General features: G+C 49.8%; 1 long non-coding RNA gene across 1 annotated transcript; it reads left to right on the top strand.

Moving 5' to 3' along the window:
- The first annotated feature begins 11,248 nt into the window (after positions 1 to 11,248).
- LOC135320144 (uncharacterized) lies at positions 11,249 to 21,205 on the top strand. Its single transcript, XR_010379379.1, has 5 exons — positions 11,249 to 11,295; positions 15,972 to 16,102; positions 16,268 to 16,350; positions 19,586 to 19,672; positions 20,020 to 21,205. It is a non-coding gene; the product is annotated as an uncharacterized LOC135320144 (long non-coding RNA).
- The last annotated feature ends 43 nt before the right edge of the window (positions 21,206 to 21,248 follow it).

A 21,248-nucleotide genomic window follows, 5' to 3' on the forward strand; every position in this document is an offset into this window, starting at 1 on the left:
ATAGAGTAACAGAGACCATATTTACCATCCTAAAATAGACCACAAAATGGATAAAATATATGAAGCAATGATTTTTAGGACAGGTGAAAATGATCATTCACTAGGACCTTGTCCTGCCACCTCTATACCAAGGCTGCTAGGCCCCCTACTGCCATCACCAAGGATTTCCACCAGGAGGCGACATATCCTTCCTCTGCTCCTACTGCAGAGCCAGTCCTGAGCAGTCCTTTTCCAGGTTTTGGCAGGCAGCTCCCAGAAGTGCTCTCGTGGGACTTTGTCCCTTTTAGCCACCAGCAAAGGGATCAAGGATGAGCAGTGAGCCTCCTTCCTCATCCAAGACCTAGGAAACTATCTGAATTCTGAGCAGCCCTTCACTCTTGTCTGCTGTCTGGTACTCTCCGCCCGGCTTCCCGAGTCCCCGGCTTGGGTAGCCTGCACGCTGGCCACAGCCCATCAGAATCCGTTCCCCTGCCAAGAGGCCACATGTAATCATGAGCAGGGCTCCAGGCCTCTGGAGCAGCGTGGCTTGGACTGCGTCCTGGTCCTGGGCTCGTGAGCTTCATGCCCTAGTTTGTTGAGTCAGTTAACATCTCTAAGCTATAGTTTCCTCATCAGTAAAATGAAGACATAATCAATATGGAAAAAAAATCAGAATCTGAGGGGGACTAAATTTCTGGTGATTGAAGATTATTTTAATTTTGAATTATACAGCGAAGGACATACAATTTTTACTACTTCATAATTCTAAAGGACAGCTTCTACTATTAAAACTAATGCATGCACATACACACAAACACACGTGCAGACACACTGGCTCTGCTCCACATACATCCCCACACGCACACACACATGGAGTCATGTACCACACACACACATACCATACACACAACCACACACGTCCTCAGGCGCACACACACATAACATACAGAACCACATACATCCCCAGGCGCGTGTGTGCACACACACACACACACACACACACACAGTCACAGTCATGTACCACAGACGTCCCCAGGTGAGTGCATGCGCACACACACATCATACACACTTCGGCGTTATTCTAAATCAATTTACAATTGAGTGTCACAGTGTCCATTGTTTTATCCACTCAGAAGATCCTGACTTTGGAGCGTGAAGCAGGAGCCCCTCCTCTCTGGAGATGGTCTTTACCACTTACAGTCTCAGTAGAGCCAACATAACTGCTCTGGACCTTTGGAAGTGCAGGGCCAGAGCATACCTGGGAGCTCACATCCTATACATGTAAACATGTTAAGTGCAGTAGGTTCTAAACTCCTGCCTTTACAAATATACATTCATTATAAGGGGGAAGGCCAGGTTCAAATTTAGGATTCCCAGACACAGGGGAGTCCAGCAAAGAAAGTGAGCGTGTGGGGAGAGCTGATTCCCAGTCTCTGATCACTAGCCTGACCCTTTTCTTCCCAATGCTGGGTCCATCCATTGCCACAAGGGGCCTTGGATGTGCATAGGGGGACACTCAGACCTCACGTCTGGGCTCTGCTCATACCCTCCATGCAAACAGCTGCCCTTTGGCCTCTCTGTGAGTCCTAGGAATCTGAACTCTGGGGAGAGCCGGTGCAGGCACTAGAAATGGGTCAGGGGCTGCTGAGGCAGGGCATTTGGGGTCCTGGCTTTCTAGAGCACGGGATGGAGCCAATGACCATGTATCCTTGGCCCTGCTGACTCCACCCCATGGAGGGCGTGGCCAGAGGAAGTGTCAGGGCCAGAGGGACCCTCTGTAGTGCAGGACCCAGGGCAGTGGGCCCCCTTACTGAGGTCTAAGGGCAGAAGCCCTAAGGAAAGGTCTGAGGAGGCTGTAAGGTATCTTCATTCCCATTAATTAAAAAAAATAAAAGCTTACCACAGGCGTGGTGGAAAGGGTTTTGTTAGAACAAGGGAAGGCACTTGCCAAGGTCTGGCCATAGAGGGCTGGTGGGTTTGCCAGGTTGATGAGGAACCAAGAGGCCGTTAGTCTCCCCTGGGTCTAAACACCTCCTGAATTCCTTCGGGTGAGACACGGAACCCTCTTAAGTTGTTAAAATCTTCATGGTGAGCCATTCAACTCTCTCCTCATTCTTGGCTAAGAAAGCATGATAAACACAGGCCAGAAACTCATCAGCCTGTTGGTTGGTTCACTATCCTTCTGGCGCCCCCTCTTGTAGGAGCCTTTATCACATCACCCAGGGCTGATCCGGCTCAGGATTATAGCTGATTTTCCACAGGTGGCATCTCTTGTTGGTGACACGAAGGAGGCATGTTAGCCACCTCCCAAACACTGAGTCTCCTCCTGGAAGCAGCCTGCAGATCCCCAGTCCGGCCTCTGCACCACGATGCTCCTTAGTGCTACTCCCGTCTTGCTGCCCTGGCCTCTAGCTCTGGCCAGAACTTCGCTGGATTGTTGATAAATGTCACCCATGCACCTCGTCTAAGCTTGGGGTCCAGATGTGACCATGGTCCTTATTTTCTTCCCATCGATGGATTGTTTGATCTTTGTGTAATCGTGTCTGCAGGAAGGCCAGTACCGCTCTCTTCAGTCCTCCCCGAGCCGCCTCTGTCTATAACTGTCTTGGCGCCCCAGGGGATCGGGTCTGAAGCCTGGCACTCAGACACGATGACAGCTGGAGAGACAGGAATCCACTCCTGCTGTGGCTTCTGCTGAGGCTCGATGTGGCCATAAAAATGGATCCTGCAGGCCCTGACGTCACTTGACTCGCTGCAGGGATGCTACCACACTGACCCGTTCCCCCCAGAGACCGAGGGCTTTCTGCTTGTTCCTGAAGGCCCCACCCCCGTGGGGGCACTGGGTTCAGTGGAGCAGCCAGCCTGCTTCCCCGCCAGCCCTTAGGGCCTTATTGGGGCCTGGAACATCAACTACCCTCCCCTTAGGGGCCCGTTTGTCTTTTCCAGCCAACAGACCTAGGTCATAAGCACTTTAACTCACCTGAGGGTGTTTTCCTCACTTCAGGGGCAGTGAAGACTGGGCTTCTTCACACTCCAAGTGCCCCAGCTCTGGATGCAGACAGCCTGGCTCTCCCCTCAGTCCTGCAGGTCCCAGCCACACCTGCTGCTGGTCACTGAGTCTGTGCTGTGTTCTCTTCCAGGACAAGAGGTGCCCTCTGCCCCCCACCACACCCCCACCAGCGGTGGCAGAGGCGGCGGACAGGCAGGTGAGCTGGGGCCTGAGACCGTGCCCACAAATCAGCGCCCCAGACGCCGCTGGTGACTAGAGGGACCACGGGGCAGAAGGCAGCATGGGATGGGAGGAAGAGGAAGTTTCAGGATAAGGAGATGAAAGGGGGAACGGATAGCACTGTGAGGACCTCGGCCATGAATGGGAAGAGAAAAGACAGTGACAGCTGGAGCGGTGTTGGCGTTAAAAGCTGCGGGCTTTTTTATTTAATTTTATTAATTACCATTACATATACTGACATATTTTTATTTGATTAAAGATTATGTGCCATGTCATATAACAGGATATAGTATGTTATTATTTATTAAATAATACATAATAGTAGATACACTAGCATATTATGTTATTTATTTATTATCAGATAGTATATAATACATACGTAGGTATTTATATACATAATATATAATTCATGCATCTATATAATATATAACACATAACAATGTAGGATTATGATTAATATATTTTATAACAAGATTACATAACAATAATGATGTAATATTACCCATTGTATGTCTTGGTTCATGACACATTCTCACCTTAGGTGCCTGTCAGAGGTATTTATGTATTAAAATTAATATTATAAGAAACAGTTGTGAACCTATCACCCAGCCTCAGAACAGGACTATTGACAGTGACATACTTTGTCCTATCCTGCCCTTGGCCTCTTCTCACAGGAAGTACCCAGCATCCTGAATCCTCGCTTACCCTTGCCTTGTGTTACTTTCACACACACATCATTTAAGACCAGTTAAAACAAATGAACTGCAGGTACATGCACCGAAATGGATGAATCATACACTCTATGTTAAATTGAAAAAGTAAGCCCTAGAAGGTGGCCTATAGTGTGCTATGCTTTTAACTGTGTATATATATGTCAACTAAACTCACTAAATTAAGAACAATTACAGCTAGAGTCCAGGTGGGAGAGGGACAGATAAAAGGCGAGGTGAGCAGATTTGCTGCAGGTGAGCAAGTTCCTTTCCAGTAACATGTCATTCTCTCTGAAGCAGGAAGCAAGGCCATCTGCTGGGAGTCAGGGAAGAGACAGAGGGAAGGTTAGAGGTGTGCAGAGAGCAGAGAATGTTGACACCACTGAGTGATAAGTGGGGAAATGTGCTCACTAGAGAAATCCTGGAGGATTGCCTGGCAGTGGCAACATGGTGGGCATTGATTTGCAGTCTTAGAAATCTGTGCTGGGAGAGCCTGCTGCCTGCAGGCTCAGAAGAAATAGAGCTCGGTGAACCAAGATGGAAGTCGGCCTGGTGAGGAACTGAAAAGATCAAGGGTCAAGGGGGTTTTGTTTGTCATAAAGAGATTGCTGACTGTGGATGCAGAGCTGGAAGGAGGGGAAGTGGAAATTAGAGGAACGTGGACAGGCAGGAAAGCAGAGGAGTCAGCGCTTGATGCCCCAGTGAGGGTGAAGGAGGGCCAGGGAGGTTGGTGAAGAAGCAGCTGGATGGCTAGTGGTGGGCACTTAAAGGAGAGAGGCTGGACCTGGGGTGGAGACACGCCTGCGTATGAGCCCGGGGTAGGGTGAGTGGGGGCTGGCTGGCTCAGGCTCACGGAGAAGAAGACCCTACAATGACCACACTGGGTGGTGGAGGGAGAATGAACTTTGACGTCTCGATGGTAGGAGGTGAGGCAATACAGAGCTGGTGGTCCAGGTGCTCCTGACTAAGGCAGATGAGCAGGGAGTCCAGGGTGGCAGGCACTGCTAGGAATGGATCTGGGTTTTCCAGGTGCTCCCAAGAGAGGAGGAGCAATCATCTGAAGGGGGAAAGTGAGCACAAGGAGGCCAACCCAAGCTCCTGATCAAACGGGGGGTGTGAGGGGGCAAAGTGTCAACTCCAGAGATGGTTGCCCAGGAAGCAGGGACCACGGGTGAAGTGAGGGGACACTCAGAGAAGAGAGGGAGAAGATTCTCTGGGGTGTAGGGGGAAGAGAGTCCCCAGGACAAAGGAGCACAGAGGCACATTGATGAGGATGGACTGGCTCTATGATGACACTGCGAGGATGGCTGGATCTTTGTCCTGAGGGCTTAGGTTGGGGGTCCTACTGGCCTCATGAGGACTCCCCTCTCAGCAGCCAGGACAGACTCTCCCGCTCCTGAGAGCTGTGTGGCCACCACTGTTCCCGGAGGGGCTCTGTCTCCATCTTCTATCAGATTTTCCTGCCCAGCCCCCGACCGACAGTGAGGGAGCCTGGGCCTCACAGCTGTTTGCCGTGGAGGGACACAGGCTCCTTGGAGAAGCAGGCTGATCTTACTTTTCTCCGTAACCCAGGGCCTAGCAAAGCGCCAGCCTATGGGTGGGCCATGCAGAGGCTCGGATACTTACTAAATTAACTCAAAGCAGTAGAATAGCAGAGCTGGAGGAAGTGACCACTGAGCTCACAGAGTTCACTGCCCACACCCCCATTCTACAGATGAGGAAACAGAGACCAAGTGGTGAAGCAGCCTTGGCCAAGGTCACGCTGCTCCTTAATGCTGGCCTGTGTCGGGCATCCCAAGTGATGAGCTGCAGTGAAGGGCCTGAGAGGGGGCTCTGGGGCCAGTCAGCTTGGTTTCAAGTCCCAGCTCTGCCATTTACTAGCTGTGTGATTAATGAGTGTCCTTCCTGTAAAGTGCCACCTCACTGGGTTATCGTGAACACAGAGTTCCTGGAACAGCAGGACAGAGTTCTGTAAGGGTTTGCTGTTGCTTTGGTTACTATTATTATCACCAAGTGAACCCTGAAATGAAGTACAAAGACAGCAAGTATTTTTATTTTAAAGGATTTTAAAATCCGATGATGAATGTTTGATTTAATCTATTCAAGTTTGCATTTGACCCCTATTAACAACTACACAATGGGTGACTTTTGAGGAAATGTTGCTTCATGTCTTTAATTCTCACTAATGACACAGGCTATTCAACAGGAAGCAGTTTCTTTTCCAGGAAGAGGGACAAAAAGTTAACAATATCTCGGTACCTCTCGGTTCCCAGTGAGTTGGTTGTGACCTGTCAACCCAACTTTGGGGAAGTGCCCGCTCCTCCTGGTCTTGCTGCGCTGCCCCGTGGCCTCCAGGGGGAGCTGTACCCCCACACGAATCCAGTCTCTTGGTTCATATCTTTGCTTCAGATCCCTCAAGGACTGCCCATGCCCCAGGGCCCTATCTGCCCCGCCAGCCTCGTCTGCTGGACTCCAGGACACCATCCTGGGTCTCAACCATCCTCTGTTCCTATGCCCGCCCCACTAATCTTCACTTTGTCCTTCAAGTGTGGGCTCCTGTGGCTCGCCACCCAGCAGGGGTCTCCCCGTCCTCCACCTGGGGTAACTGCATCGTCCTGCATGGTGTCTAGCGAACCCGTGTGGAGGCAGGAAGAATACAGAACAACAGGTGCTCAGAGGGCTGCCTTTCCCACTGCAGGGGCCCTGGAGAACTTTCTCCCGGCTGGTTATTCACAGGCGCTGAAGCTGTGGAATCTCGATCTCACCAATTTAAAGGGCATCATCACTAATTACAAAAGCAATCATTTTTTCAGTAGCAAAAGGAGAAAAGACTTTGTGCCCCGCACTTCCAACTTTCTTCCTCCACCTTCAGAGGTGATTCTCACTCTCTGGGCAAGGGTAGAAAGCAACACACAGAATATTATTTTTCAATTTTTTTCCCACTCTGAAGATTGCTTTCCCAGAACTGATGAAGGCTAGGATGGTTAGGCTTCCCTGGACTGAGGATTCAGAGGCGCAGGGGGGAGGGGGGGTGGGGAGATAATTCAGCATTATTGAACCAAACAGAGACATTAAAAGGCTCTACTCTAAACAGAAAGGAAGCAGGATGCTATAGAAATGGGAAAACCATAGTTGGAAATGCAATAACGAGTTACAAGAGAATTAACATGAAGATATAAAAAAGAAAAAGTACATCAAAATACAGAAAGGTGGGAATGGGAGACGGTAGCAAGAAAAGATAGATTTTTTTTCCTCTTTTTTTTCTCATTATTTTTAGGATGTGTTGGAGACTATGTGATTATCAGTCTAAAGGAAATAGATATAGTAATGAGTTGATATACTTGAAAAATAAGGTAACCACAAATCAAAAGCATACAATACAGTCGCAAAAAAATAAAAAAACCAAAAAAGAAACAAACTCAAAATGGCTTAAAGACTTAAACATTAGACAAGACGCTATAAACCTCTCAGAAGAAAACATAGGCAAAACATTATTTGACATACATCTCAGCAATGTTTTCCTAGGGCAATCCACCCAAGCAACAGAAATAAAAGCCAAAATAAACAAATGGGACCTAATTAAACCTATCAGCTTTTTCACAGCAATAGAAACCATAAGCAAAACAAAAAGACAACCTATGGAATGGGAGAAAATATTTGCAAAAGATGAGACTGAACATGGCTTAACTTCTACACTATATAAATAGTTCATACAACTTAATAAGAAAAAAAAAAAACCCAATCCAAAAATGGGCAGAACAACTAAACAAGCAATTCTCCAATGAAGATATACAAATGGCCAATAGGCATATGATATAAAGGCTCAATATTGCTAATTATCAGAGAAATGCAAATCAAAACTACAATAAGTTATCATCTCACACTAGTTAGAATGGCACCATTCAAAAATCCACAAACCATAAATGCTGGAGAGGCTGTGGAGAAAAGGGAACCCTTCTACATTTTTGGTAGGAATGTAGTTTGGTGCAGCCACTATGGAAAACAGTATGGAGATTCCTCAAAAGACTGAAAAAAGACTTATCATTTGATCCAGCAATCCCACTCCTGGGCATATATCCAGAGGGAACCTTAATTCCAAAAGATACCTGCACCCCAATGTTCACAGAAGCATTGTTTAAAATGGCCAAGACATAGAAGCAACCTAAACGCCCACTGACAGATGACTGGATAAAGATGTAGTATTTAGATATAAAAGAATATTACTCAGTCATAACAAAGAAGGAAATAATGCCATTTACAGCAACATGGATGGACCTGGAGATTATCACACTAAAGTGAAATAACTCAGACAGAGAAAGACAAGTATCATATGACATCACTTATATGTGGAATTTTTAAAAATGATACAAATGAACTTATTTACAAAACAAAACAGACTCACAGACTTAGAAAACAAACAGGAGTTTGGGATTAACAATTACAAACTACTATATGTAAAACAGACAAACAAGGATTCACTGTAGAACACAGGGGAAAATATTCAGTATCTTGCAACCTATAATGGAAAAGAACCTGAAAAAAATAGACTATGTATATGTACAACTGAATCACTATGCTGTATACTTGAAACTAACAAAACAGCTGTATATCTGAACCTAACAAAACACTGTAAATCAAACACATTTCAATGAAAAAAAAGATAAGCTCTAAATACCTTTATTCAAAGAAAATCTTCAACTCTTACCTCTTACAAAAAGTAAAATGGGAAGCTTGAGCAGGACCAAATTATACTGAATGAGAGGTTACATACCTTCTCCAGCACGTGGCCCATGCTACACACACATCGTGTTTTCCTTCAGGTAAGAATGGCCCTTACTGCCCAGGGAGCGAGTCCTGCTGGGACAATGCCTCTGTGGCAGTGGCCTCCTTGTCACCGCTCCATCTCACCAGGAGGCCAGGGTTTTCAGAGAGGAGGGAACACAGAGCTCATACACTTCAGATCTATTTCCTGAGAAAAACTATGGAAAGAACAAATTCACCTGCAGTGCGGGAAACATGAGCAGGGCCCCTAAGCAGACTGACAAGCCCGAAGCAAGACGGCCCAATGTTCACATCGGAACCAGAACAACAACCGTCTGGCCCCAGTTAAACGATCACCATCTCACCTGCAATGAACTGTTCGTACTCAGTGTCAGGGATGTTTCTGCTGAGACTTGAGAGATCAAAAAGTCAGACCAGGGAATCCGGACCTGGTGGATGTCCAGGCTCTGCCAATGGTAGAGGCGGCCCCAAGGGGGTAGCACCAGCACCGACTCTTCCATTTTCAGCAGGGTCTTCAGGAGGAAGGCGATGTGGATACAGTCGCCCCTATGGAGGCTGAAGACCTCTGGAGGGTTGACGTCACACAGAAGGTACCTGGCACGGAGCAAAGGAGAGCGGGTCTTCAGGGCCAGGCCTCTGCACAGGAATCCCGGCTTAGATAGAACAGATACAACGGGAATCCCTGCACAGCACATGGCCTAGACTCAAGACACGTTCAGCAGCTTCTGGTTTGTATAGTGGAGGCACTACCCACCCATCTCCACGTGGCCAATTACTTCGAGTCCGGGAGCACGTGCAGAAGACATCTTGGCATCTGTCTAACAACACTAAGCACCTGACTAGTACCTGAGCACCCGTTCTCAAGGGGCTCTCAAGCTTCTTGGTCTACAGACCCCTGTACACTCTTAATTACTGAGGACTCCAAAAGGCTGCTGTTTATGTGGGTTAAATCTATCAATAGTTCCTGTGTTAGAAGTTAAATAAGAACTTTAAAAAATGCTTATGAGTTCACTTAAAAATAATAACAACCTACTACATGTTACCATTAATACTCTTAAGCAAAAAATAAGTATATTTTTCTAAACAAAACTCATTAATGAGAAGAAGAGCAGTGATTTTAATTTCTGCAAATCTCTTTTGGACTGGTGAGAGCTGAATTCTATCTGCCTCTACATTCCCTGTTTTGTGATATCACAGACCAGGTTTTCCCTGGAAAACCCCACAGGAAACTCGGGAGTGCAAGAGTGTGCAAAAGGCAGGTGACATACCGGCGTTTCTACGAAAATAGTCTTGCATCTCAGGGTCCTCGGACACACTTTGATAACTGCTGCCCTACCCTAGGCGAGACTCTCCTACACAAGAGCCAGGCAAGGGTCCTGGCTTCTTTAATGATTTACTGCAGCCACACCCCTCCCTTCTCTGTGTTAATGTTTCCCACAACCTCCATTACTGCAGATGAGGATGTAATCCTCAACTGGGGCCTCTAATCCCAGAAGACTGCCAACCTTGAGAGGGAGGGCCCATCTACCATCCCTACACCCCACACAGTCTATTTTGAGTCAAGCCCTAGATAACTGCTAATCGGCACTGACCCTTGTCTTATTCCTGAGGTTTATCGAAGAAGCCAACATCTGGATGGAACTGAAATTTCCCTGCAGATAAACAAGGCTGATAAACCACCCCATTCCAACATCTGATTCTGGGGCTCTTCAAAACCCAGGTAAGGCCCTGCTTCATAAAAGACGGGTCCTCCGCCTGCCCTTCCCGGGGGGTTCTGGGAGGCAGCGGCCACGCAGGGCTACCCGGACTCGAGGTCCCAGCCCCAGTGCCCGAGGGGGAGGAAAGTCCGAGGCTGTGACCCCGCCCTGTCCCCACCGCCCCAACCCGCTCTCCGGCACCACAGCCCCTCCCCGGCCGCCACACCAACCCGGATCCCACCCCGGTCCATGTCCACTGGCCCCGCCAACGGCGCGGTCGTACGTTTACCGTCTGTGGGACGCCGCCCCAGACAGGATGTCGGCCGCCGACTGGCCAGGACAGAACTAGTCGCCCGGCCGAGCAAGCCGCCATCCCCAGCGGCAAGCACCGCCATGGTCCCGGGCAGCTGCACACTTCCGGAGCCCGCTGCCCGTCCCAGAAGCGCACGCCGGCCCGCGCGGAACGCGGAGCCTGTAGCCATGGCAACGCCGCGGGGCCCTCCCCTAGCGCTTGCGTCTGTGTCCTCCCGAGGCTATACGTGCGAGGGCAGAATTGCGGAGCCAATGGGAGCCAGGGCGCTGCCAGGACGGGGGCTGGGGGGAGGCTTATGGGACAGCTGGGCGGGGCCGCGGCGGTCGGGGTCGCGAGGACGTCCTCACCTGCAGGTGCGCCGGCCGGAGGCTGGGGCGGTGCTGCCACCAGTGGGCGGGGCAGCGGGGCAGCGGGGCAGGGGGGCAGCGGGGCAGCGGGGCAGCGGGGCAGCGGGGCGGAGGCCCCCTCACCTGTCCGTGTGCGGGGCTCAGCCTGGGCTCCGCGGCCTCCGCTTGCACCGGACGTGGACCCAGGCTGCCGGTGGGCAAGATAGAGGACTAAGCCCAGGCACGCACCCCTGGCCAGGTAGGGCACCTGAAGTGCAGTTCCGCCAGGCCCGCTGCCGGCCTTGAATTCGCGCTGCTGGGCAGTTTCCAAGAAGATGAGATCTGTCCCAAGATGGGAGGTAGGGCAGGGGTGCCAGATGCCCGGTTGGGTGCGGCCTTACAGGAGAGCCACGGTGAGAGGTTGCAGAGCAGCCCCTGTGTTGGCGGGGCTAGGAATTTGGGGTATGGGGTGGGGATGGTGTGTACCATGCTCTGTGGTCTCCCCAAGAACTCTCACCCCCAAGCAAGGGACCCTGCTCCCTCCACCCTTCACTGCATCCCCTGCCTTCCCCAGCACCACCGCCCCTGCCCCCAGAGTGTCCCATGACCTCTCCCCACACCGGGCACTGTCCCTGTTACCAGTACTGAAATCCTGGTGGTTCCACCCCGAGGGTGGGGGCTGTATCTGACCAGTTAGGACGCCTGGAGCCTTTGTATGAAACCTCAGACCATAATGCAGGCGTGCACAGAGGCCCCTCAAACAGGATTCCCTGCGTGGCCCTCCCCACCACGCACCCACAGCGCAGCTGCCACACCGGGCCAAGCCTGTCGGAGGACCTCTGGTCCCTCTCCTCCTGTCCCTGATCAAGAGTGCACCACCCACACTGCTGGGTATTTAGGGGGCCTTAGAAGAGCAGCTGGTATTTTCATGGGCAAATATTTGCTCTTTTGGGAAGATTTGAGTGCAAAGGGATGTAGGGTATGCTTTTTCTGTTGCCCTGGAACTGGTGACTAGGATGCAAACTTAAGTCAAAGCAGTTTTTAGAGAGAGCCGCAAAATATCTAACCCAAATATCACTGTTCCCCAACAAAGGCAACACCACCTGGCGGGTGGGGGCCTGGCCCCTCTTTCTGGAGGTTAGGGTTTCCACCCTCCAGCCTTAACAGAGCCCGAAACAGCTCTGAACACTCTCCAACAGGCTTTCCCAGCACAAACTGCCTTTATTTTGAATCTGGGTGAAGGAACCAGCTGACAAATCTGGGTAAATCTTCCCGGGTGTAACCATGCCTTTTATGCTGAATGAAAGAGTGGCTCTCCACATGCTAACATCTTAGAACTGAATGTGTGTCAAAGCCTTCATGCATGTAGCGTGTTGGGAACAGCGTTTCATGGTGAGGGGAACTATATAACTTACATGTGTATGGGGAAGCCCTCACTCCAACAGGCTTTTCCTGCGCAAACTGCCTTTATTTCAAAATTGGCTCTTGCTGAGAAATCTTGGTAAGCGTTCCTAGGTGTAACCATGCCCATTATGCTGGATGAAAGAGCGGCTCTACACTTGTTCACATCTCAGAAATGAATGTGTGTTGAAGCCGTCATTCATGTAGCGTGTTGGGAACACAGAGTTCCCTGGTGAGAAGAACTATGTAAATTACATGTCTATGATGAAGCACTCGCTCGAACTGGGTATTTCAGCGCATACTGCCTTTATTTTGAAACTGGCTTCTCAGAAGACCTGTGGTCTCCACTGCAGGTCTGTCTCCAAGCCCAGGGCCAGCATGGTGACTCTGCTCCCCCTGTCTATTCCGGGAGGTCTAGGTGTCCTCCATGGCCCTTCCACCATTGTTTCTTTTGGAAACACCCCACAGATGAAATGGGCCTGAGAACAGGAGAGCTGGATTCCAACAGCCACTGCCCAGTGTGTGGCTCCTGGGGGGGGCATCTCCCCTCCGTGGGCTCTGACCTCCCCTCCCCTCTCCCCCACCCCCACCCCTGTCCTCCTGCATTTCCTGATTGATCCCTGGATAATGGTCCATACCAGGAATGACCTGGGAGAGGTTTTATGAGTCTTTAAGGGGAAAAAAAAAAAATCTTTAGACAAATTAGTGAAAGTAACTTCCAGCTTTCCCGGGAAACTCCTCTTTCCAATGTTTACGGCTAGTTGACAGGGTGTCAAGTTGCCTAACCACTCACATCTGAGCAAGTGCTACCTCTCTCTCCAGCTCCCCGCAGCATCGACCTGTAGCAACTTGGCCACAAGAGGGCAAGAAAGCTCTTTCCCCTCGCCAGCGCCAGCGTGGCTTTGGAGGCAGTGGAGGCTGAGAGAAAGGGCCCCGCCCCGAGGCTTGGGGGGCCTCCAGCCACAGCCAGAGTAGCGGGGGTTTTCAGAGTGGCCCTACAGGGAAACCAGGCAAGGCCGCCTGGCCCAAGTCTTCCCTGCCCAGAGAGCCCCATGAACTGCTTTGGGCCCCACTCCCCATTTGGGCCTCCTGCAAAAAGGTACCACGGGATCCACACCTGAGAAGGCAGAAGGACGGTCCTTTGGCCTGGGGTCCCAGCAGGTGTGTCCTGTGAGACCTGTGGCCACATATCTTCCTAGTCTCTCTAGGACACTGAAGGGTCTGTTCTGGGCACCTTGGTGGTCAGGGACATGGGAACAACTCTAAACTCTGAAGAAGGACAGAGAGACTCTTCCTGGAAGCAAGGATTCTAGGGAGACGCCTTGCCCAGAACTGGGGGACTGTGTCCTGAGTAGACCGCTGGGAGGCAATGTTGGGCTGTGGGATCCTCTTCAGAGAAGGGAGCAGGTGTGCTTTCCGGGGGTGGGCTCCTGCTTTGTCCAGTCATGTCCTTGTGTAAGACTCATTTACAAACACCTCCCAGTCCACCTAGGGGTGGCCCCAGGCGTGGGGGTAGAGGAGGAGAGTGAAGGGTGCAGACTTAGGGCCCCCTGACCCACACAGGGAGCCAAGGGTCAGTGGGAACATCTTGGGAGTCTAGTGCAGGGGTGGAGGACGAGCACTAAGAACATGCCAAGTCATGCAATAAAGTGACCCGTGACCACGAGACACAGGTGGCCATACACCAAAGGAGGGAGATAGAAATTTAGACCCAGGCTCTGAGAACCTTGAGAGGGGCTGGAGGGTCCCAGGAGCCCTCAGGAACAGCTCTTCTAGGGGCACAGATATCCCAATACACACATTTCTCATGGATGCTTTTTGGGGTGCAGAGTGAGTTACCAGGATCCTGAACTTAGTATGGAATCCCACCCCCTTGTTCATCACGGTTCCTGGCAATAAATTGCTGTCATTTGTCCTGGACATGCACAGGGAAGCTGACTTCTGTGGGGGTCACTGCAGGACTACAGTTTTCTTGTGTGGGCTCTGTGACCACAGAAACCCAGGAGGATTTCTTAACGGGAGCACCTGGAGACCATGCCTGCAAGGACCACCCTCATGGGATGGCCAAGGAGCCCGTGGTACCCAGGTCACCAAGTGATGAAGTTGTGAGGTTGCCTGGGGTATCCTGGGGTCATGTAGAATTCTGTGGTCAGCACGTGGGCCCAGCACTGCGGGATGGTCTGCACAAAGAGGGGCCTGCCCTCCTGATGTTGGCTCCTATCAACTGCAGAGAAACTGCTCCCAGGGCTCCTGGAGGTCCATATTGAGAGTGTCCTGCCAGCCATGAGGGGTCACCTTCCCCTGATGCAGAGGCAGACCTCTCCCCCTTGAGGCCCAGGGGACACCTGGCTCAGGTCCCACCTGTGTGCCCTGGACACGCAGAGCCCCAGAGCTCTGGCACAGCCTGGGGTGTGGTCGTGTCGGGGCAGGAAAGTCCCAGGGAATGGGTTCATTCAGGGCAGAGGCCACTCTGCAGGGATGCTGGACCTGGCAGCGATGCACTGCTTCAGAACTTCCCTGGGCTGGGTTTCCAAGCTGTGGGATAGAAGGGCCTCTCCTTCCTGCGGTGCAGTGGGGGGAACTAGATCCATCATCAATGTCAGCCCTGAAAATGGAGGCTACGCTACCTCCATTCCTGGAAAGAAAAATCAGGCCCCTCCAGTCCAGATGACTCAGAAAGTCATTCAGCAATGTTCGGGGTCCCCACTTTAGGCTTTGAATTAGAGCTGAGCGGCTCAGGAGGCCAGATCCCTGTCTGTTGCTCCAGGGGTAGTCTTTCTGCTGGGGGACAAGATCCTCATAAACACCTATGTCTTTGTGGGACACTCCTCTCTGACCAGCTGGGAGGCAGGGTGCAGTTGTGGGAAATCGTGTTTCCATGAGCAGAGGGCCACCAAGTGGTGGGGGCACAAGAGACTGTGAGAATGAGTCCCACAGCCTTTCTGGAATCAAAAAACTGGCAAATGTGAAAAAGTGCATAATTTGTTTTATTGAACAGGCTGCTTATGTACATTTGGAGGGCCAGGTTCAAGGACTCTGCATCCCCCCAGGACAATAGCCTCAAGAGAAGAACAGACAGAGCAGGAGGAGATCTGGGGTTCCTCCCAGGAATCAGGCAGAACAGGGATTTCTGCAGATTTGCAAGAAGTCCCCGACCACTGAGAATGGGGTTACAACCCCACGTGACCCCTGTCGTGTTTGGCTTGGGCTCTGGGTCTGGCCTGATCATGTATTCTTCCAGCTGAGTTCCAGAAACTCAGAGGGTGGACTTAGAGTGGCTGCGTTTGGAACCTAGTGAGGAGGTGGAGGGTCCTTTATATTAAGTCCCTTCAGCCTAATCACCGTAGCTGAAGCCCAACACCCCCCAGGCCCCCAGGGTGGCCGTGGAGGGAGCGCAAGCCTGGCAGGCGACCTAGGGGTCCCACTGCTGTGTCCCTCCCTTGTCTTCATTCCCTTTCACCCCGGAAGGTGTGATTGTCTTGTGTCATGGTGGCCACCGCAGTGTCCCTCCCAGCAATCTCTCTTCTCCATCAGGTGGGGTTCCCACCCCCGCTCAGCCTTCTCTCTGCATGGATGATGAAGGACCAGGCCCACCTGAAGTTCTGAGCTTGAGCAGTAAGGTGGAAACAAAGAAACCAATGGAATCAGAGAAGCAAGTGATTGTGGTAAAGCTCCCCACCACAGAGAAGCTGCCTTGAGTGGAAAGGAGGGTGTGGGCATGACCATTTGTTTCCTGTCTCCCAGTGCTCTTAGCTTTCTTATTGCAGACCTGCATGGTTACAACAAAATGATCTGCAAAACTGAAAATATTTACTCTCTCGCTTTTACAGAAAAGGATAACCAGCGTCTGGTCCCGGTAAAAGGCAAGTGATTGGAGTTTCTTTCCAGTTTGGAAACATCTGGACAGGCCCAGGTTTGCAAAAGTCTTTAAGAGTAGTTACGGAGTTTTGCTTCTAAAATTTTTTACGGCTGTATATATTTCTGAGATGCGGTTGTGCTGTGTAATTCTGAGCCGGGATTTTCTCAAACTGTTTCTCACTTCTTATATCAGACGTTCCTAAATTCCAAGGGGAACTGCATATTAAGGAAGCCATGGAATTTAGGAAAAGGATACAGATCTCATTTCCTTTTAAGCATCGATGTACCTCCATCATGGCAGTATTGGTTATGTGCTATTGATAGGGGAACTAAATAGTAACCAGATTAATAGAAAATAGGGGATTTTAGGTACACAGGTTCATCTTTTCAACACTTCTTGTAATGTTTGCAGTTTAAGATGACCATTCCTGAGAAACAGGCAGCCTCTTAGAATGAAATAGCATTTCCTCTGAACCATACTTAATTTTTATTTCGTAGACAGCAGGAAGGGTAATCACACATCACACGTTTGGGGGCGTCAAAGAGAAAATGTAACTTTCTGGGAGCGCACTCCCCCGTCTCCCCCTGCTCTTTTCACTGTCCCATTCTCCCTGAAGGCTCTTTCTTATCTTCTGCTCATGGCTCCAGTAACTCTTTCTTCCTCCTCGTTCCTCAGCTGGTAAAGTTACTTTTCTACTTTGAACAAGCAAACAAGCCAACAGAAGAGAAATTTCACAAGCAACTCCCAGCACATCCACTCGCCTTCTGATGTCTGTGACCTCACTCTCGGTGCCCCGCCTATTATTACAAGTGGCATCGAAAGCCAGATCCTCCAAAAGTCCCTGGGACCCCATCCCTCCCATCTTCTCTGGGTTGTCACTCCCAAAACCATCCTCTCTTTCACTACCTCACATAATTTGTTCTCCTGCTAGTTGGCTCCTATCAGTATATAAACGTCCATTCTCTTAAAAGAAACAAACAGCACTCCTTGACCCTAATTCACCCCCACCAATTGCCAACCTGTGTCTTTGCAGCAAATTTTTAAGGAGTTGTTTAAACTCACTGTCTGCATCTTCCCTTGAGCCATCCCCTTTTACACCCACTCTGGCTTTTCCCCTGATCCCTCGCTCTATGGAAACTGCCCTGTCAAGGCCATCAGTGACCCCACGTTGTGAAATATAGTGGTCAATTTTCAGTCCTCATCATTCGTGGCCCCTCAGCAGCATTTGACCCAGCTCTTCCATCCCTCCTCCCCTGTATTCCTGCTTCAACCTCCAGCCCATCGCTCTGTATGCTTTCTGCTTTTGGTCTACTGGCTGGTCCTTTGCCAATGTCTCCTCTTTTTTCCAAACATATACTGTGGGTGTGCCCCAGGGTTGGTTCCTGGGCCTCTCCTCTCTCTCTCTGCTATTCCTTTGGTGGAAGCAACCCAGCCTTGAAAATTGGCATGCCATAAATTTCTCGATTTCTCCAAAACTCCCTGATTTGACCTTTCCATCTGGACCTTTATCCCTGAGACTCACATTCTTTTTCTTCCATTCATCTTGCTTTCACATTCATACATATGTTCTACTATGTAATTACTTTTCGAAATTTTGAATCAGTACATATATATCATGTAAAATGCTCAAGTCAGTATTATTTCCACTAAGATGCTTATTCTACCTTAGAGTATTTCTGCATTTCTGTATTTATGTGAATAAAGCGAATAGTACTTCTACAAGCCTCATAGTTAAACAGTGTGTTTGTTTGGGGCTATTACATAACATGAAATAATGATACATCAACATAGTCCTTTTTCATTTATTTTTATGTAACATCGAGATGAGGTTTTTGCACTGAAGACTAATTTTATTGAAATGTTACCTACATTATTAACAGTCAGTTTATGTGAAGGCCCTCATTTCTCCCCTTTTCTGATATATTTTCCATTTGGCTATATATAACATATACCTTGGCATGAAATAAAATTCCCAAATCATTCACATAATACAATTAATACATTTAAATTATATTCATTAAGTGTTAAAAAGAATAAGAAAACAGACTCCTCTACCTATTAGGCATTTCTGTGGCAATATGTAATACACCCCTTAACCATGACATTGAAGAACTGAGCTGATTCCAGCCCCTTTCCACCTGCTCAGCCCCACTTTGTCCCATACCCAGTGGATGGAGAGGACATCTCTTCCATTTTCCAGGTCCAGATGTTGGAACCGTGTCCTTTCTCTCTCTTTCTCTTACACACACAGACAGCAAATCCAGCTTGTTAGAAAATTCTGGATACTCTGTCTTCATTAACCACCTGCTCCCTGCTCCCCACCCTCCTAAGAGCCACCTTCAGCCCTTCCTGGACACCAATAGCCTCCTGTTTCCATCTTTGCTTTCCTACATTCGCTCATCCACACAGAGTCAGAGGGAGCCTATAAAAGCATATATTGAGGGGGTGGGTGTATCTCAGTGGTAGGGCGCATGCTTAGCATGCATGAGATCCTGGGTTCACTCCCCAACATCTTCATTAAAATAAATAAATTACCTCCCCCCAAAAAAACACAAACACAAAAGCATAAGTTGGACTACATCACGCCTCCCCTCAAAACTCACTAAATGAGTCACCATTTCATTAGGAGCCAAAGTCGTTACAAAGGCCTCAGGACCCGGTGTGCTCTGCCTCTCCACCCACACTCTCCCCCTCACTCTGGGGGCCTCTGGCTCCAGGTTTTCCTTCTTCCTCCGGATTTACTCTGCTTCAAGCTCATTACTCCGTGAGATCTGCCAGGATTGCCTTATTCCATCCTGCCTGCCTCCCACCCCACTGCCATCACCCGAGTTTGCTCATATCACTCTTTTTTTTTTAATTTTTCCAAGCTCTTGCTACCCCTAACATGCAGCCTGTTTCCTCTTCTAAAACTCTGAGCCCCCAGTGATTGGGAGTCATGTCTATTTTGTTGACTGATAAAGCCCGAGAGCCTTGGGAACAGGTCTAGTTAGGAGATTCCCGTACGTAGTGGGAGCTTATGCACATTTGCTGAATGAATGTAGAGGCCCTGGTCCAATCTGATGGAGCACTTCTGTGTCCTGCTCAAAGAATAACTCTCTTTTCCACCTGACAGGGGGTGACAACTTCCTTGGTGATCAAAGGCAAGATCTTTTTGCTTTATGCTGTTAACCTTATGTGGGGAGACTGGGGGACCTTCATATATATTTTTAAATTTGGTTCACTCTGCAGTTTGTCCTTGGTCTCTGTATAATTTTGTGAAACTCTTTATGAGTAATCATTCTTCCATCAGATTGAACAGGGTCCAGGGTGAAGGACCAAGCCTGTCCCATTGGCCATACTGTGTGTCATGTCCTGGGACCCACTGGATGCTCAGCACGTAAGTGAACCGACAGGAGTGAGTGAAGAGATGGGAGCATCTCCTTATTGTGGTGGAGGCTCTCTGTCCGATGCCTTGAGATTTGGGGAAGGGTTTACAAGTGCGGAGGGGAGAGGTCAGGTCCTCTGTGCTCTTCCTGAGTGCCCTGGCCTTACCCATTCCCCCAGCCCCCTCTGGGCAGCCAAGCCAAGGAGCTGGGCCACTGGGGGTTATGCTGATAAATAATCGACCTTCACCCCAAGTCTGGGGGGTAGGTACACCTGATTGTAGACTCTGGAGTCAGGTCCTTGGAGGAATTCCTCACTGAACTATGTTTTGGACCTTTTATTTTTCTCTATAACCTCCAGCTGAAGAAGAAGATTGTCTTAGACACATGAAATGTGAGGACGCCTACTGTCCCCTCGGAACCCAGGTGGGGCTGGGAGTCTGCTGTTTGTACAGCCAGTGGGCTCGTGTTGCTTTGGGCATCCCTGTGCCTGAATTCCTGCAGTACACTCGGTGGTAAGGACGGGGGTGCCTGGCAGGGAGGGAAGCGGGTCGGGAGACTGCACAGCTGGGGAGATGTTAACCTGGGGTGAGTGGGAGCCTGCTGATGCATGGCATGTCGGTGCAGGGAACTCTCCACACTCAGAGGGGTTACCACTTCCTCAGGGGCCCTTTGATCAGGGTGCTGGGCTGTCAGGGGACTGCGGGGTCCCAGTGAGGATTATGGTGCCTTCAGGCAATGGGAAGTGAGGGGTCCAGTGGCACTTATATTAACTGTGCACCCAAACCCAGCCCCCACCTCTTTCAGCCTGTTTCCTAATCTGCTAAACTGGAATGATATTAACCATCCTGCGGGGTCGTTGATGGGCTGGGACAGACTAGACTGTCAGGAGCTGGAATTCCTTTGTCCCCTGACTGTTTTCCTTCTTTCTGACTATTTGCTCTCACAAGCTCAGTCTCTCTGTCCGTCTCTCTTTAACTTCTAACTTTCTCTCATGCTCTGGTTTCATTTGAATTCCAACCACCGCCCCTCTCCGTCGCCAATCCCCAGATGAGTGAACTTGATTTCTGTGTGTCAGTTCCAAATTCCCAGGAAAGATGCTCTGTCTCCCTCTGGATCTGTTGTCCAACCCATCAGTTGTGGCCAGAGGAGCGAGTCCCTCTGGGACCAGCGGAGGGTCTCTGCCTGTGAAGGAAAAGCCCAGCTGGGCTAACAAGCTAAGTCACAAATCTAAGTGTAACAAGTGTCTGATTACTGATCTGAGTTCTGCTGGGCTAACTGGTAAATCTGAAGTTTAGTGTCAGTTTACTGGGCTAACAAGCTAACTCGTAAATCCAAGCTCAACAAGTGTCAGTAACGTGATCTGTTCCGAATTGATAAGCTTCAGTGTACTGATTCCTTGCTTTTTGTTGTTTGAGCCTTATTGGCTAATAGCCCATACTTGTAATTAACCCTATAAAACCTCATGTGCACGTCTTGGAGGTGCTCAGAGCTTCGGAGCAGAAGCCCCTCTGAGCCCGCCGGCGTAATAAATCTGAGTACTCCAACCCTCCGAGTGATACTTGTTTCTTGGCTGGCCTGTCTTTTCCC

Source organism: Camelus dromedarius, chromosome X (genome assembly GCF_036321535.1).
Source record: "Camelus dromedarius isolate mCamDro1 chromosome X, mCamDro1.pat, whole genome shotgun sequence".
Classification (NCBI taxonomy): Eukaryota; Metazoa; Chordata; class Mammalia; order Artiodactyla; family Camelidae; genus Camelus; species Camelus dromedarius.